Source organism: Mangifera indica, chromosome 7 (genome assembly GCF_011075055.1).
Source record: "Mangifera indica cultivar Alphonso chromosome 7, CATAS_Mindica_2.1, whole genome shotgun sequence".
In the NCBI taxonomy this organism is placed as follows: domain Eukaryota; kingdom Viridiplantae; phylum Streptophyta; class Magnoliopsida; order Sapindales; family Anacardiaceae; genus Mangifera; species Mangifera indica.
Window position 1 is genome coordinate 7,543,250 of NC_058143.1, and position 27,720 is coordinate 7,570,969.

Consider the following 27,720-nt stretch of genomic DNA (forward strand, 5'->3'; position numbering starts at 1 on the left):
TGTAAAGAAATTGTAAAAGAATTAGAGAAAACTACTAAATGAGCAATATTTTTCAAAGGGGGTAAAATGGTCATTTTATAAAGATTCAAGGGACAAAGTGGGAATTAAAATTGAAGGGCACACTTGAAATTATATGGTGGTGCTAAGGGTTTTTGGTAATTGGCTAAGGATAAAATAGTAATTTATGGAAAAAGGTTAAGGGCAAAATGGTCCAAAAGGCTTATAAAATATATAATCTATTCATCTTCTCCATTTTTAGCCGAGAACTCCATGAAATTAAGCTAAAGCTTTCCCTTAACCAAAATTCGTCCAAAAACCTAGCTAAACCACCTAATTTCCAGAGGCCCCAGTTATAAAAAGTGTAGATCTGTCAATTCTGGTCAGTTCTAAGGTAAGAAATTTAATTTTTAAGATATGTGAAATTGGGAGTTTGATGAATGATTATATTTTTGGTTGATTAAGGTTGCCAGAAAGAAGAAAAGAAGGTGAATAAGCTTAAATCATCTATTTAGCAACTAAAAGGTAAGAATTTCATACTTTACATACTTGAAGTAAATTTGAGTTAGGTTATTTAAATAACCTTTACTTATATCGGTATGTAAGGTATTAGAATTAAGGTGATTTATGCTTAAAAGGATAAAGAAATTTATTAGGATTCATGATGTAATTTTTGGCCATAAGGGTAAAAAGGTAATTTTGGCCATAAGGGTAAAAATATCATTTTATGTGATATAGGTTAATTTTGCTTAATTATGTGCATAAAATGTGTGAAATGACCCTTATATTAAGCCTATATTGTATAATTGAAATTAATTTGAGGCATGATATATATATAAATGCATGAGAAAATAATATGATATTTGAGAAGGAATGAAAAGAACAAGGGAAAATAACAAATTCGCATATTTCATATTATGGTTATATATACATACATGAGGAATCATAACATATGCATAATTTAGAAAAAAATAAAGAAAGAGGAAAAATATTTTCTAAGTCATGCATGCTTTTAGAAAATGGAAAACAAGTATTTTTGGTTTTATAATGACTCATATGATACAGGTAGCGTGTTTCATAATCTTTTAACTGTCGAGAGGCATATGCTATCACCTTACCCCTTTGCATCAGCACGACTCCCAAACCATTATGTGACGCATCGCAATAAATATCATAGTCTACACCTTCCTCTAGTAATACTAAAATAGGAGCTGTAGTCAACCGCCTTTTTAGCTCTTGGAACTCTTTTCATAAGCATAAGTCTATAGAAAAAGAGTTCCTTGTCTGGTAAGAGCTATAGGTGGCTTGGCTAACCGGGCAAAACCTTGTACAGATCTCCTGTAATAGCCAACTAGCCCTAAAAAGCTTCTAATCTCTTTCACTGTCTTTGGCCTCACCCATTCAAGTATTGTTTCCACTTTACTGGGGTCTACAGTTATACCTTCCTTAGTAACCACATGTCCTAAAAATACTACTTGATCCAACCAGAATTCACACTTAGAGAATTTGGCATACAATTTCTTTTCTCTCAATCTTTGTAGCACCAATCTCAAGTGTTCGACATGTTCTTCTTTTGATCTGGAGTATATCAAGATATTATCAATAAATACCACTAAGAATTTGTCAAGGCAATCATGAAATACTCGATTCATTAAATCCATAAAGATTGATGGGGCATTAGTCAATCCAAAGGGTATCACCACAAACTCGTAGTGCCTATAGCGAGTCCGAAAAGCTGTCTTTGGAATATCTTGCTCTGCAATCCTTACCTGGTTATAACCCGACCTCAAGTCAATTTTGGAGAACACAGAAGCTCCTTTCAATTGATCAAATAGATCATCAATTCTAGGCAACGAGTATTTAATTCCCACTTTGTCCCTTGAATCTTTTTAAAATGACTATTTTACCCCCTTTGAAAATTATTGCTCATTTAGTAGTTTTCTATAATTCTTTTGTAATTTCTTTAGACAACAAGTTATAAAATTAACTCTCGGGGTAATTTTAGAGTTTACTGACACACCTGAATTCGGATGTTACAAGATGTGTCCTACTGTGGACGTGCCTTACTGTGGGTGGTGTAGTGTAACGTGCCCTATCATAATTCATAGTGTAACATCCGAATTCAGGTGTGTCAGTAAACTCCACTTCCAAAATTACCCCTAGAGTTGATTTTATAACTTGTTGTGTAAAGAAATTGTAAAAGAATTAGAGAAAACTACTAAATGAGCAATATTTTTCAAAGGGGGTAAAATGGTCATTTTATAAAGATTCAAGGGACAAAGTGGGAATTAAAATTGAAGGGCACACTTGAAATTATATGGTGGTGCTAAGGGTTTTTGGTAATTGGCTAAGGATAAAATAGTAATTTATGGAAAAAGGTTAAGGGCAAAATGGTCCAAAAGGCTTATAAAATATATAATCTATTCATCTTCTCCATTTTTAGCCGAGAACTCCATGAAATTAAGCAAAAGCTTTCCCTTAACCAAAATTCGTCCAAAAACCTAGCTAAACCACCTAATTTCCAGAGGCCCCAGTTATAAAAAGTGTAGATCTGTCAATTCTGGTCAGTTCTAAGGTAAGAAATTTAATTTTTAAGATATGTGAAATTTGGGAGTTTGATGAATGATTATATTTTTGGTTGATTAAGGTTGCCAGAAAGAAGAAAAGAAGGTGAATAAGCTTAAATCATCTATTTAGCAACTAAAAGGTAAGAATTTCATACTTTACATACTTGAAGTAAATTTGAGTTAGGTTATTTAAATAACCTTTACTTATATCGGTATGTAAGGTATTAGAATTAAGGTGATTTATGCTTAAAAGGATAAAGAAATTTATTAGGATTCATGATGTAATTTTTGGCCATAAGGGTAAAAAGGTAATTTTGGCCATAAGGGTAAAAATATCATTTTATGTGATATAGGTTAATTTTGCTTAATTATGTGCATAAAATGTGTGAAATGACCCTTATATTAAGCCTATATTGTATAATTGAAATTAATTTGAGACATGATATATATATAAATGCATGAGAAAATAATATGATATTTGAGAAGGAATGAAAAGAACAAGGGAAAATAACAAATTCGCATATTTCATATTATGGTTATATATACATACATGAGGAATCATAACATATGCATAATTTAGAAAAAAATAAAGAAAGAGGAAAAATATTTTCTAAGTCATGCATGCTTTTAGAAAATGGAAAACAAGTATTTTTGGTTTTATAATGACTCATATGATACAGGTAGCGTGTTTCATAATCTTTTAACTGTCGAGAGGCATATGCTATCACCTTACCCCTTTGCATCAGCACGACTCCCAAACCATTATGTGACGCATCGCAATAAATATCATAGTCTACACCTTCCTCTAGTAATACTAAAATAGGAGCTGTAGTCAACCGCCTTTTTAGCTCTTGGAACTCTTTTCATAAGCATAAGTCTATAGAAAAAGAGTTCCTTGTCTGGTAAGAGCTATAGGTGGCTTGGCTAACCGGGCAAAACCTTGTACAGATCTCCTGTAATAGCCAACTAGCCCTAAAAAGCTTCTAATCTCTTTCACTGTCTTTGGCCTCACCCATTCAAGTATTGTTTCCACTTTACTGGGGTCTACAGTTATACCTTCCTTAGTAACCACATGTCCTAAAAATACTACTTGATCCAACCAGAATTCACACTTAGAGAATTTGGCATACAATTTCTTTTCTCTCAATCTTTGTAGCACCAATCTCAAGTGTTCGACATGTTCTTCTTTTGATCTGGAGTATATCAAGATATTATCAATAAATACCACTAAGAATTTGTCAAGGCAATCATGAAATACTCGATTCATTAAATCCATAAAGATTGATGGGGCATTAGTCAATCCAAAGGGCATCACCACAAACTCGTAGTGCCTATAGCGAGTCCGAAAAGCTGTCTTTGGAATATCTTGCTCTGCAATCCTTACCTGGTTATAACCCGACCTCAAGTCAATTTTGGAGAACACAGAAGCTCCTTTCAATTGATCAAATAGATCATCAATTCTAGGCAACGAGTATTTAATTCCCACTTTGTCCCTTGAATCTTTTTAAAATGACTATTTTACCCCCTTTGAAAATTATTGCTCATTTAGTAGTTTTCTATAATTCTTTTGTAATTTTTTTAGACAACAAGTTATAAAATTAACTCTCGGGGTAATTTTAGAGTTTACTGACACACCTGAATTCGGATGTTACAAGATGTGTCCTACTGTGGACGTGCCTTACTGTGGGTGGTGTAGTGTAACGTGCCCTATCATAATTCATAGTGTAACATCCGAATTCAGGTGTGTCAGTAAACTCCACTTCCAAAATTACCCCTAGAGTTGATTTTATAACTTGTTGTGTAAAGAAATTGTAAAAGAATTAGAGAAAACTACTAAATGAGCAATATTTTTCAAAGGGGGTAAAATGGTCATTTTATAAAGATTCAAGGGACAAAGTGGGAATTAAAATTGAAGGGCACACTTGAAATTATATGGTGGTGCTAAGGGTTTTTGGTAATTGGCTAAGGATAAAATAGTAATTTATGGAAAAAGGTTAAGGGCAAAATGGTCCAAAAGGCTTATAAAATATATAATCTATTCATCTTCTCCATTTTTAGCCGAGAACTCCATGAAATTAAGCTAAAGCTTTCCCTTAACCAAAATTCGTCCAAAAACCTAGCTAAACCACCTAATTTCCAGAGGCCTCAGTTATAAAAAGTGTAGATCTGTCAATTCTGGTCAGTTCTAAGGTAAGAAATTTAATTTTTAAGATATGTGAAATTTGGGAGTTTGATGAATGATTATATTTTTGGTTGATTAAGGTTGCCAGAAAGAAGAAAAGAAGGTGAATAAGCTTAAATCATCTATTTAGCAACTAAAAGGTAAGAATTTCATACTTTACATACTTGAAGTAAATTTGAGTTAGGTTATTTAAATAACCTTTACTTATATCGGTATGTAAGGTATTAGAATTAAGGTGATTTATGCTTAAAAGGATAAAGAAATTTATTAGGATTCATGATGTAATTTTTGGCCATAAGGGTAAAAAGGTAATTTTGGCCATAAGGGTAAAAATATCATTTTATGTGATATAGGTTAATTTTGCTTAATTATGTGCATAAAATGTGTGAAATGACCCTTATATTAAGCCTATATTGTATAATTGAAATTAATTTGAGGCATGATATATATATAAATGCATGAGAAAATAATATGATATTTGAGAAGGAATGAAAAGAACAAGGGAAAATAACAAATTCGCATATTTCATATTATGGTTATATATACATACATGAGGAATCATAACATATGCATAATTTAGAAAAAAATAAAGAAAGAGGAAAAATATTTTCTAAGTCATGCATGCTTTTAGAAAATGGAAAACAAGTATTTTTGGTTTTATAATGACTCATATGATACAGGTAGCGTGTTTCATAATCTTTTAACTGTCGAGAGGCATATGCTATCACCTTACCCCTTTGCATCAGCACGACTCCCAAACCATTATGTGACGCATCGCAATAAATATCATAGTCTACACCTTCCTCTAGTAATACTAAAATAGGAGCTGTAGTCAACCGCCTTTTTAGCTCTTGGAACTCTTTTCATAAGCATAAGTCTATAGAAAAAGAGTTCCTTGTCTGGTAAGAGCTATAGGTGGCTTGGCTAACCGGGCAAAACCTTGTACAGATCTCCTGTAATAGCCAACTAGCCCTAAAAAGCTTCTAATCTCTTTCACTGTCTTTGGCCTCACCCATTCAAGTATTGTTTCCACTTTACTGGGGTCTACAGTTATACCTTCCTTAGTAACCACATGTCCTAAAAATACTACTTGATCCAACCAGAATTCACACTTAGAGAATTTGGCATACAATTTCTTTTCTCTCAATCTTTGTAGCACCAATCTCAAGTGTTCGACATGTTCTTCTTTTGATCTGGAGTATATCAAGATATTATCAATAACTACCACTAAGAATTTGTCAAGGCAATCATGAAATACTCGATTCATTAAATCCATAAAGATTGATGGGGCATTAGTCAATCCAAAGGGCATCACCACAAACTCGTAGTGCCTATAGCGAGTCCGAAAAGCTGTCTTTGGAATATCTTGCTCTGCAATCCTTACCTGGTTATAACCCGACCTCAAGTCAATTTTGGAGAACACAGAAGCTCCTTTCAATTGATCAAATAGATCATCAATTCTAGGCAACGAGTATTTAATTCCCACTTTGTCCCTTGAATCTTTTTAAAATGACTATTTTACCCCCTTTGAAAATTATTGCTCATTTAGTAGTTTTCTATAATTCTTTTGTAATTTCTTTAGACAACAAGTTATAAAATTAACTCTCGGGGTAATTTTAGAGTTTACTGACACACCTGAATTCGGATGTTACAAGATGTGTCCTACTGTGGACGTGCCTTACTGTGGGTGGTGTAGTGTAACGTGCCCTATCATAATTCATAGTGTAACATCCGAATTCAGGTGTGTCAGTAAACTCCACTTCCAAAATTACCCCTAGAGTTGATTTTATAACTTGTTGTGTAAAGAAATTGTAAAAGAATTAGAGAAAACTACTAAATGAGCAATATTTTTCAAAGGGGGTAAAATGGTCATTTTATAAAGATTCAAGGGACAAAGTGGGAATTAAAATTGAAGGGCACACTTGAAATTATATGGTGGTGCTAAGGGTTTTTGGTAATTGGCTAAGGATAAAATAGTAATTTATGGAAAAAGGTTAAGGGCAAAATGGTCCAAAAGGCTTATAAAATATATAATCTATTCATCTTCTCCATTTTTAGCCGAGAACTCCATGAAATTAAGCTAAAGCTTTCCCTTAACCAAAATTCGTCCAAAAACCTAGCTAAACCACCTAATTTCCAGAGGCCCCAGTTATAAAAAGTGTAGATCTGTCAATTCTGGTCAGTTCTAAGGTAAGAAATTTAATTTTTAAGATATGTGAAATTTGGGAGTTTGATGAATGATTATATTTTTGGTTGATTAAGGTTGCCAGAAAGAAGAAAAGAAGGTGAATAAGCTTAAATCATCTATTTAGCAACTAAAAGGTAAGAATTTCATACTTTACATACTTGAAGTAAATTTGAGTTAGGTTATTTAAATAACCTTTACTTATATCGGTATGTAAGGTATTAGAATTAAGGTGATTTATGCTTAAAAGGATAAAGAAATTTATTAGGATTCATGATGTAATTTTTGGCCATAAGGGTAAAAAGGTAATTTTGGCCATAAGGGTAAAAATATCATTTTATGTGATATAGGTTAATTTTGCTTAATTATGTGCATAAAATGTGTGAAATGACCCTTATATTAAGCCTATATTGTATAATTGAAATTAATTTGAGGCATGATATATATATAAATGCATGAGAAAATAATATGATATTTGAGAAGGAATGAAAAGAACAAGGGAAAATAACAAATTCGCATATTTCATATTATGGTTATATATACATACATGAGGAATCATAACATATGCATAATTTAGAAAAAAATAAAGAAAGAGGAAAAATATTTTCTAAGTCATGCATGCTTTTAGAAAATGGAAAACAAGTATTTTTGGTTTTATAATGACTCATCTGATACAGGAAAGCAGAAAACATACTAAAAATCCTTACACGCCAGCTGTACTGTGTGGACAGCAAATAAAATAATCGGTTGTACTGTGTGGACAACCAGCTGTACTATGTGGACAGCAAAGAAAAAATATCAGCTGTACTGTGTGGACAGCAAAGAAAAATATCAGCTGTACTGTGTGGACAGCAAAAGAAAAATATCAGCTGTACTGTGTGGACAGCAAAAGAAAAATATCAGCTGTACTGTGTGGACAGCAAAGAAAAATATTAGCTGTACTGTGTGGACAGCAAAGAAAAAAAATATGCGTGTAAGAGAGAATTATACTTTGTATGGTGACTGCAAGTACTATCATATGTAGTCTAGATCGATCAATGAGAAAGAGAGAGAAACAAATTAATAAATATTTTATGAAAGTCATTTGCATTAGAATTATGCATACAAGCCTGTGTGGCTGATAAAGAGTTGAGAAAGATGTACGATCAGAAAATAGAAATGTCATGACACTCATACATGCATAAATCATAATGAGTGAATCATATCTGTATAATAAGGAAATGAATAAATGTGTGAAAGAAAAGAATGATGATACGTGTTAAAAGCGTGTTCTGTCTCAATTATTTTGTTGTAAATAGTTCAGACACGTTGAGTATGAAAGAGATTAATATTGGTATAAAATACTTTAAGTGTTAAGTATGATTTTCTTACTGAGCCATAGTCGCTCACTCCGTTTAATTTAATATTTTACAGGTAAAGAAATGCAGCAAAGGTTCCCGGGGAGCACTAATGAGACATGAGGCTAAGGGAGAAAGGCACCATAATTTTGTTGACTTAAATGTTATAATGTATATGTAATATATATATATATATATATATATATATATATATATATATATATATATATATATATATATATATATATATATATATATATATATATATATATATATGACTAATTTTGAAAATTGGTTATAAAGTTTCTGTGGGTGATAATTTTTATGATAGTTATTATTATGTATTTATTTTATTTATTATGATTATGTGATAAAAATTCAGTCGATTGGTAGGACTGGTTTATGTGAATTGTTAATTGGGAGTGTTACAGGGCATAATTAAATAGACAAAAAAATTCCCCGGGCCTTCTAAAATAGGGGAACTCATGCCGTTTTTCTGTAACACACCGAATGGTTAGGAGAGGTTACATTTTTGGTATCAGAGCGCGATTTTGGGCGCTTAAAAGAAGATATAATATAATGTGTGGTAATATAATACAATATATCTATGGTTTTGCATTCTAATATTGCACAGGTACCCCTCATGTCTCACAGATTAGCTCCCGAGAATCGACTGCAGTAAGTTATTTTCTTTACCTGTATTCAAATAATAGAATATTATGTAATTACACTTATGCAGTTATTAGATGATAAGTACCACAAGACGAGGACGAGGACGAGGACGGGGTCATGGAAGGAGTATTCAAAGAGAGACGGAAGAACCGTCTAACCCTGCCCCGTCAGTTGGTTCAGGATTTGGGCTAGCAGAAATAACAGATATAGTCCGTCAGGTGTTGACTGAGAGTCAAGATAGACCCACACCTGAAAATATAGCTAGAGATGCCATTCGAGATGAGATTAGAAGTGAGATTCGTGAGGAAGTCATAGAAGAAATCAGAAATGAAATGAGGAATGAAGGGATAAGAGAAATTAGAGCTCAAAGGCGACTTGAGCCCCTTTATTCCTTACCTAATCAACATACCCCTCCTGAATTTAAAGGTACTAAAGATCCTTTAGTGGCTGATGAATGGATCAAGCAAGTGGAAAGTACTATGGATTTATTTTCTATGACTGATAGAGAAAAAGTTCGGTATGCCAGTTTCTTGATGAGGGGAGAGGCCCGCGTATGGTGGGACCTAGTTAAAGAAACCAGAAATGTGGATCTGATGACTTGGAAAGACTTTAGAAGGGTATTTGAGGCCCAATACAGAACAGCTGATGTGGTAGCAGTCAAAGTTCAAGAGTTCATTTCTTTACAGCAGGGAGAAGGTTCAGTAAAGGATTACTCTACCCGTTTTGATGTCTTAGCCAGTTTTGCTCCAGGTATGGTGAGTACCCCTAGTCTCCGGTTGGACAGATTTCTTCAAGGCCTTAGACCGGAGATAGCCTTGCATGTGCTAGCTGGACCTCAACCTCCTCAAACTTATGAAGAGGCATTGGAGAGAGCATTGAGGTTAGAGGTATATGTTAATAAGCTACCCAGGAATGCACCTTCTATGTCAACACCTCTATCATTGACAATACCCCAAACAGTGATGCCAAGTCAGTCAGCTTTACCTGCTTCATTGACTATTTCAGCACCAGTTACAACATCAGGGGGTAGTTCAATTGGCTCCAGTTTCAGAAACAATAGAGGAAAAAGAAAATTCCAGTCAAAAGCAAGTAGAAAAGGTTGGAAGAGTGACAAAAGGCCTAGAAAAGAAAATATTCCCCAATGTTAGATTTGTGGGAGACGTCATAGTGGGGAATGTTGGTACCAGCAGAAACAAGTGATTTGTTATAGATGTCGACAGCCGGGGCATATAGCAAAGGATTGCCAGAGTACTGAAGTGCCAGTTCAGATACAACCACCACAAAGCCTAATTTCGCCAGTGCAACTAGGGAGAGGTACTAATGCACGGGTCTATACAGCTACCCATAGTCAGGCGGAGGCTAGTCCATCTGCAGTTACTGGTCAGCTCTTTTTCCACTCTGTTTCTTTATATGCATTGATTGATTCAGGAGCTACACACTCCTTTATTGCACCAGGGGTTATTGAAAGGGTAGGTTTAGTACCTGTTAGATCTACCTATTCTATTAGAATTGAGATGCCAGATGGTGGGAGTGTGATTACTGATAAGATGTTAAAAGACCAAAGGGTAGTGATACATGGGAGAGAGTTAAAGGTGGATTTGATTGTCTTTGATATGCCCGATTTTGATGTTATCTTAGGCATGGATTTCTTAGAAAGATATGGAGTTGAGATTGACTGTAAAAAGAAAAAAGCTCGATTCCAACTTGACAATGGGGATTACTTTAATTTCGGAGAGGGTCATCAGCCTAGTATGATGATCAGTAGTGTAAAGGCGAAAAAATTATTGAAAAAGGGGTGTACGGGATATTTAGCTCATGTGGTACATGAGCATGATGTTCAAAGATTGGGTATTCAGGATGTCCCAATAGTACAAGATTTCCCAGATGTCTTTCCTGATGAGCTACCAGGTTTACCTCCAGAGAGAGAGTTGGAGTTTAGGATCGAGTTAGAACCTGGCTCAGCCCCAATCTCAAAAGCCCCTTACCGAATGGCTCCAGCTGAATTGCAAGAATTAAAGAAACAGTTGCAAGAACCTTTAGATAAGGGTTTTATTAGACCTAGCCACTCTCCTTGGGGAGCACCCATACTATTTGTCAAAAAGAAAGATGGGTCGCTCCGTATGTGCATAGATTACAGAGAGTTGAATAAATTAACAGTGAAGAATAAATACCCGTTGCCTCGAATTGATGATTTATTTGATCAATTGAAAGGAGCTTCTGTGTTCTCCAAAATTGACTTGAGATCGGGTTATCACCAGGTGAGGATTGCAGAGAAAGATATTCCAAAGACAGCTTTTCGAACTCGCTACGGGCACTACGAGTTTGTGGTAATGCCCTTTGGATTGACTAATGCTCCAGCAATCGTTATGGATTTAATGAATCGAGTATTTCATGATTGCCTTGACAAATTCTTGGTGGTATTTATTGATGATATCTTGATATACTCTAGATCAGAAGAAAAACATGTCGAACACTTGAGATTTGTGCTACAAAGATTGAGAGAAAAGAAATTGTATGCCAAATTCTCTAAGTGTGAATTCTGATTGGATTGAGTAGTATTTTTGGGACACGTGGTTACTAAGGAAGGTATAGCTGTAGACCCCAGTAAAGTGGAAACAATACTGGAATGGGTGAGGCCGAAGACTGTGAAAGAGATTAGAAGCTTTTTAGGGCTAGCCGGCTATTACAGAAGATTTGTACAAGGTTTTGCTCGGTTGGCCAAGCCACTTACAACTCTTACTAGACAAGGAACTCCTTTTATATGGACTGATGCTTGTGAAAAGAGTTTCTAAGAGCTAAAAAGACGGTTGACTACAGCTCCTATTTTAGTATTACTATAGGAAGGTGTAGATTATGATATTTATTGTGATGCCTCGCATAATGGCTTGGGAGCCGTGCTGATGCAAAGGGGTAAGGTGATAGCGTATGCCTCTCGGCAGTTAAAAGATTATGAAACACGCTACCCTACCCATGATTTAGAGTTAGCAACAGTGGTTTTTGCTTTAAAAATTTGGAGGCATTATTTATATGGAGTTAAATGTAATCTCTACACCGACCATAAAAGTCTAAAATATTTCTTCACTCAGAAAGACTTGAATATGAGACAAAAAAGATGGTTAGAGCTAGTCAAAGATTATGAATGTGATATTAAGTATCAGCCGAGTAAAGCAAATGTGGTAGCCGATGCCTTGAGTAGAAAGATTGCCATAGCTCATCTCACCATTCAGATAGAGTTACAAAAAGAGTTTCAGAGGGAACAAATTGAGGTGATAAGAAGTCAAGTGGCCAGATTGGAAATTCAACCTAATCTCTTCAATGAAATAAAAGAGAAGCAAGTAGAAGATTTGTGGTGCCAGAAAATAAGTCAACAGATATGTGAAGGGAAAGTAATTGAGTTTCAAATGATAGATGGAGTGCTCAAGTTCAGAAACAGGGTATGTATTCCCCAAGATCTGGAATTGAGAAAGAAAATCCTAAGTGAAGCACATGATACACTTTACACTGCTCATCCTGGGGGAGTAAAAATGTATCAGGATTTAAAGAAAACTTATTGGTGGATAGGTATGAAGAAAGATATTGGTGACTATGTAGCTAAGTGCTTGGTATGTCAACAGGTCAAGGCCGAGCATCAGAGACCTTCAGGTTTACTTCACCCACTTAGTATTCCTGAATGGAAGTGGAAAGATATTTCAATGGATTTCATCATTGGCCTACCTCGAGTACAAAAAGGCTATAATGCATTATGGGTGATTGTAGATAGATTGACTAAATCGGCCCATTTTATTCCAGTGAAAGATAATTTTACTTCAGATCAATTGGCCAAGATTTATATACGGGAGATTGTGAGATTACATGGTGTACCCAAAACTATTGTGTCGGATAGAGACCCCAAATTTGTTTCAGCTTTTTGGGGTAGCTTACAAAGAGCAATGGGTACTAGGCTGGCATTTAGCACAACATATCATCCTCAAATAGATGGCCAAACAGAAAGGGTGAATCAAATACTAGAGGATATGTTGAGAGCCTGTTGTTTAGATTACAAAATGACCTGACATGAAATGATTCCATTGATCGAATTTGCATATAATAATAGTTACCAGTCCACCATTAAAATGGCCCCATATGAGGCTCTTTATGGACGAAAGTGTAGATCCCCATTACATTGGGATGATATAGGAGAGCGAGATGCTCAGGACAGACAAAAGAGCTATGCAGATTTGAAGAGGAAAGAAGTAGAGTTTCAACCGGGTGATAAAGTTTTTGTGAAAATAGCCCCTTACAAGTACGTGATGAGATTTGGAAGAAAAAGGAAACTTGCTCCAAGATTTATTGGCCTATTTGAAATTTTAGAAAGAGTGGGCAAGGTGGCTTATAAACTTGCACTTCCACCTAGTATGGATCTAGTTCATAATGTATTTCATATTTCTTTATTGAGAAAGTACATTAGCGATCCTTCACATGTCTTGAAATCAGATGATATGGAATTAAAAGAAGATTTAGCTTATGAGGAGCAACCAGTGCAGATACTGGACAGAAAAATAAAAGAGCTCCGAAATAAGACAATTCCATTAGTGAAAGTATTATGGAAGAATCATAAGGTGGAAGAAGCCACATGGGAGGTTGAGCAACAAATGAGAGAGAGATTTCCCAACTTATTTGTTTAAATTTCGAGGACGAAATTCTTTTAAGGGGGGAAGAAATGTAACATCCGAATTCAGGTGTGTCAGTAAACTCCACTTCCAAAATTACCCATAGAGTTGATTTTATAACTTGTTGTGTAAAGAAATTGCAAAAGAATTAGAGAAAACTACTAAATGAGCAATATTTTTCAAAGGGGGTAAAATGGTCATTTTATAAAGATTCAAGGGACAAAGTGGGAATTAAAATTGAAGGGCACACTTGAAATTATATGGTGGTGCTAAGGGTTTTTGGTAATTGGCTAAGGATAAAATAGTAATTTATGGAAAAGGTTAAGGGCAAAATGGTCCAAAAGGCTTATAAAATATATAATCTATTCATCTTCTCCATTTTTAGCCGAGAACTCCATGAAATTAAGCTAAAACTTTCCCTTAACCAAAATTCGTCCAAAAACCTAGCTAAACCACCTAATTTCCAGAGGCCCCAGTTATAAAAAGTGTAGATCTGTCAATTCTGGTCAGTTCTAAGGTAAGAAATTTAATTTTTAAGATATGTGAAATTTGGGAGTTTGATGAATGATTATATTTTTGGTTGATTAAGGTTGCCAGAAAGAAGAAAAAAAGGTGAATAAGCTTAAATCATCTATTTAGCAACTACAAGGTAAGAATTTCATACTTTACATACTTGAAGTAAATTTGAGTTAGGTTATTTAAATAACCTTTACTTATATCAGTATGTAAGGTATTAGAATTAAGGTGATTTATGCTTAAAAGGATAAAGAAATTTATTAGGATTCATGATGTAATTTTTGGCCATAAGGGTAAAAAGGTAATTTTGGCCATAAGGGTAAAAATGTCATTTTATGTGATATAGGTTAATTTTGCTTAATTATGTGCATAAAATGTGTGAAATGACCCTTATATTAAGCCTATATTGTATAATTGAAATTAATTTGAGGCATGATATATATATAAATGCATGAGAAAATAATATGATATTTGAGAAGGAATGAAAAGAATAAGGGAAAATAACAAATGCGCATATTTCATATTATGGTTATATATGCATACATGAGGAATCATAACATATGCATAATTTAGAAAAAAATAAAGAAAGAGGAAAAATATTTTCTAAGTCATGCATGCTTTTAGAAAATGAAAAACAAGTATTTTTGGTTTTATAATGACTCATATGATACAGGAAAGCAGAAAACATACTAAAAATCCTTACACGCCAGCTGTACTGTGTGGACAGCAAATAAAATAATCGGTTGTACTGTGTGGACAACCAGCTGTACTATATGGACAGCAAAGAAAAAATATCAGCTGTACTGTATGGACAGCAAAGAAAAATATCAGCTATACTGTGTGGACAGCAAAAGAAAAATATCAGCTGTACTGTGTGGACAGCAAAGAAAAATATTAGCTGTACTGTGTGGACAACAAAGAAAAAAAAAATGCGTGTAAGAGAGAATTATACTTTGTATGGTGACTGCAAGTACTATCATATGTAGTCTAGATCGATCAATGAGAAAGAGAGAGAAACAAATTAATAAATATTTTATGAAAGTCATTTGCATTAGAATTATGCATACAAGCCTGTGTGGCTGATAAAGAGTTGAGAAAGATGTACGATCAGAAAATAGAAATGTCATGACACTCATATATGCATAAATCATAATGAGTGAATCATATCTGTATAATAAGGAAATGAATAAATGTGTGAAAGAAAAGAATGATGATACGTGTTAAATGCGTGTTCTGTCTCAATTATTTTGTTGTAAATAGTTCAGACACGTTGAGTATGAAAGAGATTAATATTGGTATAAAATACTTTAAGTGTTAAGTATGATTTTCTTACTGAGCCATAGTCGCTCACTCCGTTTAATTTAATATTTTACAGGTAAAGAAATGCAGCAAAGGTTCCCGGGGAGCACTAATGAGACATGAGGCTAAGGGAGGAAGGCACCATAATTTTGTTGACTTAAATGTTATAATGTATATGTAATATATATATATATATATATATGACTAGTTTTGAAAATTGGTTATAAAGTTTCTGTGGGTGATAATTTTTATGATAGTTATTATTATGTATTTATTTTATTTATTATGATTATGTGATAAAAATTCAGTCGATTGGTAGGACTGGTTTATGTGAATTGTTAATTGGAAGTGTTACAGGGCATAATTAAATAGAGAAAAAAATTCCCCGGGCCTTCTAAAATAGGGGAACTTATGCCGTTTTTCTGTAACACACCGAATGGTTAAGAGAGGTTACATTTTTGGTATTAGAGCGCGATTTTGGGCGCTTAAAAGAAGATATAATATAATGTGTGGTAATATAATACAATATATTTATGGTTTTGCATTCTAATATTGCACAGGTACCCCTCATGTCTCACAGATTAGCTCCCGAGAATCGACTGCAGTAAGTTATTTTCTTTACCTGTATTCAAATAATAGAATATTATGTAATTACACTTATGCAGTTATTAGATGATGAGTACCACAAGACGAGGACGGGGTCGTGGAAGGAGTATTCAAAGAGAGACGGGAGAACCGTCTAACCCTGCCCCGTCAGTTGGTTCAGGATTTGGGCTAGCAGAAATAAGAGATATAGTCCGTCAGGTGTTGACTGAGAGTCAAGATAGACCCACACCTGAAAATATAGCTAGAGATGCCATTCGAGATGAGATTAGAAGTGAGATTCGTGAGGAAGTCATAGAAGAAATCAGAAATGAAATGAGGAATGAAGGGATAGGAGAAATTAGAGCTCAAAGGCGACTTGAGCCCATTTATTCCTTACCTAATCAACATACCCCTCATGAATTTAAATGTACTAAAGATCCTTTAGTGGCTGATGAATGGATCAAGCAAGTGGAAAGTACTATGGATTTATTTTCTATGACTGATAGAGAAAAAGTTCGGTATGCCAGTTTCTTGATGAGGGGAGAGGCCCGCGTATGGTGGGACCTAGTTAAAGAAACCAGAAATGTGGATCTGATGACTTGGAAAGACTTTAGAAGGGTATTTGAGGCCAAATACAGAACAGCTGATGTGGTAGTAGTCAAAGTTCAAGAGTTCATTTCTTTACAGCAGGGAGAAGGTTCAGTAAAGGATTACTCTACCCGTTTTGATGTCTTAGCCAGTTTTGCTCTAGGTATGGTGAGTACCCCTAGTCTCCGGTTGGACAGATTTCTTCAGGGCCTTAGACCGGAGATAGCCTTGCATGTGCTAGCTGGACCTCAACCTCCTCAAACTTATGAAGAGGCATTGGAGAGAGCATTGAGGTTAGAGGTATATGTTAATAAGCTACCCAGGAATGCACCTTCTATGTCAACACCTCTATCATTGACAATACCCCAAACAGTGATGCCAAGTCAGTCAGCTTTACCTGCTTCATTGACTATTTCAGCACCAGTTACAACATCAGGGGGTAGTTCAATTGGCTCCAGTTTCAGAAACAATAGAGGAAAAAGAAAATTCCAATCAAAAGCAAGTAGAAAAGGTTGGAAGAGTGACAAAAGGCCTAGAAAAGAAAATATTCCCCAATGTTAGATTTGTGGGAGACGTCATAGTGGGGAATGTTGGTACCAGCAGAAACAAGTGATTTGTTATAGATGTCGACAGCCAGGGCATATAACAAAGGATTGCCAGAGTACTGAAGTGCCAGTTCAGATACAACCACCACAAAGCCTAATTTCGCCAGTGCAACCAGGGAGAGGTACTAATGCACGGGTCTATACAGCTACCCATAGTCAGGCGGAGGCTAGTCCATCTGCAGTTACTGGTCAGCTCTTTTTCCACTCTGTTTCTTTATATGCATTGATTGATTCAGGAGCTACACACTCCTTTATTGCACCAGGGGTTATTGAAAGGGTAGGTTTAGTACCTGTTAGATCTACCTATTCTATTAGAATTGAGATGCCAGATGGTGGGAGTGTGATTACTGATAAGATGTTAAAAGACCAAAGGGTAGTGATACATGGGAGAGAGTTAAAGGTGGATTTGATTGTCTTTGATATGCCCGATTTTGATGTTATCTTAGGCATGGATTTCTTAGAAAGATATGGAGTTGAGATTGACTGTAAAAAGAAAAAAGCTCGATTCCAACTTGACAATGGGGATTACTTTAATTTCGGAGAGGGTCATCAGCCTAGTATGATGATCAGTAGTGTAAAGGCGAAAAAATTATTGAAAAAGGGGTGTACGGGATATTTAGCTCATGTGGTACATGAGCATGATGTTCAAAGATTGGGTATTCAGGATGTCCCAATAGTACAAGATTTCCCAGATGTCTTTCCTGATGAGCTACCAGGTTTACCTCCAGAGAGAGAGTTGGAGTTTAGTATCGAGTTAGAACCTGGCTCAGCCCCAATCTCAAAAGCCCCTTACCGAATGGCTCCAACTGAATTGCAAGAATTAAAGAAACAGTTGCAAGAACTTTTAGATAAGGGTTTTATTAGACCTAGCCACTCTCCTTGGGGAGCACCCATACTATTTGTCAAAAAGAAAGATGGGTCGCTCCGTATGTGCATAGATTACAGAGAGTTGAATAAATTAACAGTGAAGAATAAATACCCGTTGCCTCGAATTGATGATTTATTTGATCAATTGAAAGGAGCTTCTGTGTTCTCCAAAATTGACTTGAGATCGGGTTATCACCAGGTGAGGATTACAGAGCAAGATATTCCAAAGACAGCTTTTCGAACTCGCTACGGGCACTACGAGTTTGTGGTAATGCCTTTTGGATTGACTAATGCTCCAGCAATCTTTATGGATTTAATGAATCGAGTATTTCATGATTGCCTTGACAAATTCTTGGTGGTATTTATTGATGATATCTTGATATACTCTAGATCAGAAGAAAAACATGTCGAACACTTGAGATTTGTGCTACAAAGATTGAGAGAAAAGAAATTGTATGCCAAATTCTCTAAGTGTGAATTCTGATTGGATTGAGTAGTATTTTTGGGACACGTGGTTACTAAGGAAGGTATAGCTGTAGACCCCAGTAAAGTGGAAACAATACTGGAATGGGTGAGGCCGAAGACTGTGAAAGAGATTAGAAGCTTTTTAGGGCTAGCCGGCTATTACAGAAGATTTGTACAAGGTTTTGCTCGGTTGGCCAAGCCACTTACAACTCTTACTAGACAAGGAACTCCTTTTATATGGACTGATGCTTGTGAAAAGAGTTTCTAAGAGCTAAAAAGACGGTTGACTACAGCTCCTATTTTAGTATTACTAGAGGAAGGTGTAGATTATGATATTTATTGTGATGCCTCGCATAATGGCTTGGGAGCCGTGCTGATGCAAAGGGGTAAGGTGATAGCGTATGCCTCTCGGCAGTTAAAAGATTATGAAACACGCTACCCTACCCATGATTTAGAGTTAGCAGCAGTGGTTTTTGCTTTAAAAATTTGGAGGCATTATTTATATGGAGTTAAATGTAATCTCTACACCGACCATAAAAGTCTAAAATATTTCTTCACTCAGAAAGACTTGAATATGAGACAAAGAAGATGGTTGGAGCTAGTCAAAGATTATGAATGTGATATTAAGTATCAGCCGGGTAAAGCAAATGTGGTAGCCGATGCCTTGAGTAGAAAGATTGCCATAGCTCATCTCACCATTCAGATAGAGTTACAAAAAGAGTTTCAGAGGGAACAAATTGAGGTGATAAGAAGTCAAGTGGCCAGATTGGAAATTCAACCTAATCTCTTCAATGAAATAAAAGAGAAGCAAGTAGAAGATTTGTGGTGCCAGAAAATAAGTCAACAGATATGTGAAGGGAAAGTAATTGAGTTTCAAATGATAGATGGAGAGCTCAAGTTCAAAAACAAGGTATGTATTCCCCAAGATCTGGAATTGAGAAAGAAAATCCTAAGTGAAGCACATGATACACTTTACACTGCTCATCCTGGGGGAGTAAAGATGTATCAGGATTTAAAGAAAACTTATTGGTGGATAGGTATGAAGAAAGATATTGGTGACTATGTAGCTAAGTGCTTGGTATGTCAACAGGTCAAGGCCGAGCATCAGAGACCTTCAGGTTTACTTCACTCACTTAGTATTCCTGAATGGAAGTGGAAAGATATTTCAATGGATTTCATCATTGGCCTACCTCGAGTACAAAAAGGCTATAATGCATTATGGGTGATTGTAGATAGATTGACTAAATCGGCCCATTTTATTCCAGTGAAAGATAGTTTTACTTCAGATCAATTGACCCAGATTTATATACGGGAGATTGTGAGATTACATGGTGTACCCAAAACTATTGTGTCGGATAGAGACCCCAAATTTGTTTCAGCTTTTTGGGGTAGCTTACAAAGAGCAATGGGTACTAGGCTGGCATTTAGCACAACATATCATCCTCAAACAGATGGCCAAACAGAAAGGGTGAATCAAATACTTGAGGATATGTTGAGAGCCTGTTGTTTAGATTACAAAATGACTTGGCATGAAATGATTCCATTGATCGAATTTGCATATAATAATAGTTACCAGTCCACTATTAAAATGGCCCCATATGAGGCTCTTTATGGACGAAAGTGTAGATCCCCATTACATTGGGATGATATAGGAGAGCGAGATGATTTGAGTCAAGTCCTTGGGCCTGAGTTAACCCAGAGGATGGTGGAAGATATAAAGACTATCAAGACTAGATTGAAGCAAGCTCAGGACAGACAAAAGAGCTATGTAGATTTGAAGAGGAAAGAAGTAGAGTTTCAACCGGGTGATAAAGTTTTTGTGAAAATAGCCCCTTACAAGTACGTGATGAGATTTAGAAGAAAAGGGAAACTTGCTCCAAGATTTATTGGCCTATTTGAAATTTTAGAAAGAGTGGGCAAGGTGGCTTATAGACTTGCACTTCCACCTAGTATGGATCGAGTTCATAATGTATTTCATATTTCTTTATTGAGAAAGTACATTAGCGATCCTTCACATGTCTTGAAATCAAATGATATGGAATTAAAAGAAGATTTAGCTTATGAGGAGCAACCAGTGCAGATACTGGACAGAAAAATAAAAGAGCTCCGAAATAAGACAATTCCATTAGTGAAAGTATTATGGAAGAATCATAAGGTGGAAGAAGCCACATGGGAGGTTGAGCAACAAATGAGAGAGAGATTTCCCAACTTATTTGTTTAAATTTCGAGGACGAAATTCTTTTAAGGGGGGAAGAAATGTAACATCCGAATTCAGGTGTGTCAGTAAACTCCACTTCCAAAATTACCCATAGAGTTGATTTTATAACTTGTTGTGTAAAGAAATTGCAAAAGAATTAGAGAAAACTACTAAATGAGCAATATTTTTCAAAGGGGGTAAAATGGTCATTTTATAAAGATTCAAGGGACAAAGTGGGAATTAAAATTGAAGGGCACACTTGAAATTATATGGTGGTGCTAAGGGTTTTTGGTAATTGGCTAAGGATAAAATAGTAATTTATAGAAAAGGTTAAGGGCAAAATGGTCCAAAAGGCTTATAAAATATATAATCTATTCATCTTCTCCATTTTTAGCCGAGAACTCCATGAAATTAAGCTAAAGCTTTCCCTTAACCAAAATTCGTCCAAAAACCTAGCTAAACCATCTAATTTCCAGAGGCCCCAGTTATAAAAAGTATAGATCTGTCAATTCTGGTCAGTTCTAAGGTAAGAAATTTAATTTTTAAGATATGTGAAATTTGGGAGTTTGATGAATGATTATATTTTTGGTTGATTAAGGTTGCCAGAAAGAAGAAAAGAAGGTGAATAAGCTTAAATCATCTATTTAGCAACTAAAAGGTAAGAATTTCATACTTTACATACTTGAAGTAAATTTGAGTTAGGTTATTTAAATAACCTTTACTTATATCAGTATGTAAGGTATTAGAATTAAGGTGATTTATGCTTAAAAGGATAAAGAAATTTATTAGGATTCATGATGTAATTTTTGGCTATAAGGGTAAAAAGGTAATTTTGGCCATAAGGGAAAAAATGTCATTTTATGTGATATAGGTTAATTTTGCTTAATTATGTGCATAAAATGTGTGAAATGACCCTTATATTAAGCCTATATTGTATAATTGAAATTAATTTGAGGCATGATATATATATAAATGCATGAGAAAATAAAATGATATTTGAGAAGGAATGAAAAGAATAAGGGAAAATAACAAATTCGCATATTTCATATTATGGTTATATATACATACATGAGGAATCATAACATATGCATAATTTAGAAAAAATAAAGAAAGAGGAAAAATATTTTCTAAGTCATGCATGCTTTTAGAAAATGGAAAACAAGTATTTTTGGTTTTATAATGACTCATATGATACAGGAAAGCAGAAAACATACTAAAAATCCTTACACGCCAGTTGTACTGTGTGGACAGCAAATAAAATAATCGGTTGTACTGTGTGGACAACCAGCTGTACTATGTGGACAGCAAAGAAAAAAATATCAGTTGTACTGTGTGGACAGCAAAGAAAAATATCAGTTGTACTGTGTGGACAGCAAAAGAAAAATATCAGCTGTACTGTGTGGACAGCAAAGAAAAATATTAGCTGTACTGTGTGGACAGCAAAGAAAAAAAATATGCGTGTAAGAGAGAATTATACTTTGTATGGTGACTGCAAGTACTATCATATGTAGTCTAGATCGATCAATGAGAAAGAGAGAGAAACAAATTAATAAATATTTTATGAAAGTCATTTGCATTAAAATTATGCATATAAGCCTGTGTGGCTGATAAAGAGTTGAGAAAGATGTACGATCAGAAAATAGAAATGTCATGTGTAACCTCTCCTAACCATTGGGTGTGTTACAGAAAAACGGCATGAGTTCCCCTATTTTAGAGGGACCGGGGAATATTTTTCTCTTTTTCATTATGCCCTGTAACACTCCCAATTTATAATTCACACAAACCAGTCCTACCAATCAACTGGATTTTTATCAACTTAATCACAATTAGTAAAATAAGTACATAATAATAATAACAATTATAAAAATTATCACCCACAGAAACTTTATAATCAATTTTCAAATCTAGTCGTATATATATATATTACATATACATCATAACATTTAAATCACAAAATTATGGTGCCTTCTTCCCTTAGCCTCATGTCTCATTAGTGCTCCCCGGGAACCTTTGCTGCATTTCTTTACCTGTAAAATATTAAATTAAACGGAGTGAGCGACTATGGCTCAGTAAGAAAATCATACTAAACACTTAAAGTATTTTATACCAGTATTAATCTTTTATAATCTTTTCCATACTCAGCGTGTCTGAACTATTTACAACAAAATAATTGACACAGAACACGCATTTAACACATATCATAATTCTTTTCTTTCACACATTTATTCATTTCCTTACTATACAGATATGATTCACTCATTATGATTTATGCATGTATGAGTGTCATGACATTTTTATTTTCTGATCGTACATCTTTCTCAACTCTTTATCAGCCACACAGGCTTGTATGCATAATTCTAATGCAAATGACTTTCATAAAATATTTACTAATTTGTTTCTCTCTCATTCTCATTGATCGATTTAGACTACATATGATAGTACTTGCAGTCACCATACAAAATATAATTCTCTCTTACACGCATATTTTTTTTTCTTTGCTGTCCACACAGTACAGCTGATATTTTTCTTTTGCTGTCCACACAGTACAGCTGATATTTTTCTTTGCTGTCCACACAGTACAACTGATATTTTTTCTTTGCTGTCCACACAGTACAGCTGGTTGTCCACACAGTACAACCGATTATTTTATTTGCTGTCCACACAGTACAGCTGGCGTGTAAGGATTTTTAGTATGTTTTCTGCTTTCCTGTATCATATGAGTCATTGTAAAAACATGCATGACTTAGAAAATATTTTTCCTCTTTCTTTATTTTTTCTAAATCATGCATATGTTATGATTCCTCATGTATGCATATATAACCATAATATAAAATATGTGCATTTGTTATTTTCCCTTATTCTTTTCATTCCTTCTCAAATATCATATTATTTTCTCATGCATTTATATATATATATCATGCCTCAAATTAATTTCAATTATACAATATAGGCTTAATATAAGGGTTATTTCACACATTTTATGCACATAATTAAGCAAAATTAACCTATATCACAAAAAATGACATTTTTACCCTTATGGCCAAAATTACCTTTTTACCCTTATGGCCAAAAATTACATCATGAATCCTAATAAATTCCTTTATCCTTTTAAGCATAAATCACCTTAATTCTAATACCTCACATACTGATATAAGTAAAAGTTATTTAAATAACCTAACTCAAATTTACTTCAAGTATGTAAAGTATGAAATTCTTACCTTTTATTGGCTATATAGATGATTTAAACTTATTCACCTTCTTTTCTTCTTTCTGGCAACCTTAATCAACCAAAAATATGATCATCCATCAAACTCCCAAATTTCACATATCTTAAAAATTAAATTTCTTATCTTAGAACTGACCAGAATTGACAGATCTACACTTTTTATAACTGAGGCCTCTGGAAATTAGGTGGTTTCGCTAAGTTTTTGGACGAATTTTGGTTAAGGGAAGTTTTAGCTAAAAAAATAATGGAGCTCTCGGCAATTGTTGAAGAGAATGAATAGATTATATAATTTATAAGCCTTTTGGACCATTTTGCCCTTAACCTTTTTCATAAATTACTATTTTATCCTTAGTCAATTACCAAAAACCCTTAGCACCACCATATAATTTCAAGTGTGCCCTTCAATTTTAATTCCCACTTTGTCCCTTGAATCTTTGTAAAATGACCATTTTACCCCCTTTGAAAAATATTGCTCATTTAGTAGTTTTCTATGATTCTTTTGCAATTTCTTTACACAACAAGTTATAAAATCAACTCTAGGGGTAATTTTGGAAGTGGAGTTTACTGACACACCTGAATTCAGATGTTACATTTCTTCCCCCCTGAAAAGAATTTCGTCCTCGAAATTTAAACAAATAAGTTAGGAAATCTCTCTCTCATTTGTTGTTCAACCTCCCATGTGGCTTCTTCCACCTTATGATTCTTCCATAATACTTTCACTAATGGAATTGTCTTATTTCGGAGCTCTTTTATTTTTCTGTCCAGTATCTGCACTGGTTGCTCCTCATAAGCTAAATCTTCTTTTAATTCCACATCATCTGATTTCAAGACATGTGAAGGATCGCTAATGTATTTTCTCAATAAAGAAATATGAAATACATTATGAACTCGATCCATACTAGGTGGAAGTGCAAGTCTATAAGCCACCTTGCCCACTTTTTCTAAAATTTCAAATGGGCCAATAAATCTTGGAGCAAGTTTCCCATTTCTTCCAAATCTCATCACGTGCTTGTGAGGGGCTACTTTCACAAAAACTTTGTCACCCGGTTGGAACTCTACTTCTTTCCTTTTCAAATCCGCGTAGCTCTTTTGTCTGTCCTGAGCTTGCTTCAATCTAGTCTTGATAATGTTTATATCTTCCACCATTCTTTGGGTTAACTTAGGCCCAAGAACTTGACTCAAATCATCTCGCTCTCCTATATCATCCCAATGTAATGGGGATCTACACTTTCTTCCATAAAGAGCCTCATATGGGGCCATTTTAATGGTGGACTGGTAACTATTATTATATGCAAATTCGATCAATGGAATCATTTCATGCCAGGTCATTTTATAATCTAAACAACAGGCCCTCAACATATCCTCTAGTATTTGATTCACCCTTTCTGTCTGGCCATCTGTTTGAGGATGATATGCTGTGCTAAATGCCAGCCTAGTACCCAATGCTCTTTGTAAGCTACCCCAAAACGCTGAAACAAATCTTGGGTCTCTATCCGACACAATAGTTTTGGGTACGCCATGTAATCTCACAATCTCCCGTATATAAATCTGGGCCAATTGATCTGAAGTAAAAATATCTTTCACTGGAATAAAATGGGCCGATTTAGTCAATCTATCTACAATCACCCATAATGCATTATAGCCTTTTTGTACTCGAGGTAGGCCAATGATGAAATCCATTGAAATATCTTCCCATTTCCATTCAGGAATACTAAGTGGGTGAAGCAAACCTGAAGGTCTCTGATGCTCGGCCTTGACTTGTTGACATACCAAACACTTAGCTAAATAGTCTCCAATATCTTTCTTCATACCTATCCACCAATAAGTTTTCTTTAAATCCTGATACATCTTTACTCCCCCAGGATGAGCAGTGTAAAGTGTATCATGTGCTTCACTCAAGATTTTCTTTCTCAATTCCAGATCTTGGGGAATACATACCTTGTTTCTGAACTTGAGCACTCCATCTATCATTTGAAACTCAGTTGCTTTTCCTTCACATATCTGTTGACTTATTTTCTGGCACCACAAATCTTCTACTTGCTTCTCTTTTATTTCATTGAAGAGATTAGGTTGAATTTCCAATCTGGCGACTTGACTTCTTATCACCTCAATCTGTTCCCTCTGAAACTCTTTTTGTAACTCTATCTGAATGGTGAGGTGAGCTATGGCAATCTTTCTACTCAAGGCATTGGCTACCACATTTGCTTTACCCGGCTGATATTTAATATCACATTCATAATCTTTGACTAGCTCCAACCATCTTCTTTGTCTCATATTCAAGTCTTTCTGAGTGAAGAAATATTTTAGACTTTTATGGTCGGTGTAGATATTACATTTAACTCCATATAAATAATGCCTCCAAATTTTTAAAGCAAAAACCACTGCTGCTAACTCTAAATCATGGGTAGGGTAGCGTGTTTCATAATCTTTTAACTGCCGAGAGGCATACGCTATCACCTTACCCCTTTGCATCAGCACGACTCCCAAGCCATTATGCGAGGCATCACAATAAATATCATAATCTACACCTTCCTCTGGTAATACTAAAATAGGAGTTGTAGTTAACCGTCTTTTTAGTTCTTGGAAACTCTTTTCACAAGCTTCAGTCCATAGAAAAGGAGTTCCTTGTCTAGTAAGAGCTGTAAGTGGTTTGGCCAATCGAGCAAAACCTTGTACAAATCTTCTGTAATAGCCGGCTAGCCCTAAAAAGCTTCTAATCTCTTTCACAGTCTTTGGCCTCACCCATTCAAGTATTGTTTCCACTTTACTGGGGTCTACAGTTATACCTTCCTTAGTAACCACATGTCCCAAAAATACTATTCGATCCAACCAGAATTCACACTTGGAGAATTTGGCAAACAATTTCTTTTCTCTCAATCTTTGTAGCACAAATCTCAAGTGTTCGACATGTTCTTCTTCTGATCTGGAGTATATCAAGATATCATCAATAAATACCACCAGAAATTTATCAAGGCAATTATGAAATACTCGATTCATTAAATCCATAAAGATTGCTGGAGCATTAGTCAATCCAAAAGGCATTACCACAAACTCGTAGTGCCCGTAGCGAGTTCGAAAAGCTGTTTTTGGAATATCTTGCTCTGCAATCCTCACCTGGTGATAACCCGATCTCAAGTCAATTTTGGAGAACACAGAAGCTCCTTTCAATTGATCAAATAAATCATCAATTCGAGGCAACGGGTATTTATTCTTCACTGTCAGTTTATTCAACTCTCTGTAATCAATACACATACGAAGCGACCCATCTTTCTTTTTGACAAATAGTATGGGTGCTCCCCAAGGAGAATAGCTGGGTCTAATAAAACCCTTATCTAAAAGTTCTTGCAACTGTTTCTTTAATTCTTGTAATTCAGCTGGAGCCATTCGATAAGGGGCTTTTGAAATTGGGGCTGAGCCAGGTTCTAACTCGATACTAAACTCTAACTCTCTCTCTGGAGGTAAACCTGGTAGCTCATCAGGAAAGACATCTGGGAAATCTTGTACTATTGGGACATCCTGAACACCCAATCTTTGAACATCATGCTCATGTACCACATGAGCTAAATATCCTGTACACCCCTTTTTTAATAATTTTTGTGCTTTTACATTACTGATTATCATACTAGGCTGATGGCCCTCTCCGAAATTAAAGTAATCCCCATTATCGAGTTGGAATCGAGCCTTTTTCTTTCTACAGTCAATCTCAACTCCATATCTTTCTAAGAAATCCATGCCTAAAATAACATCAAAATCGGGCATATCAAAGACAATCAAGTCCACCTT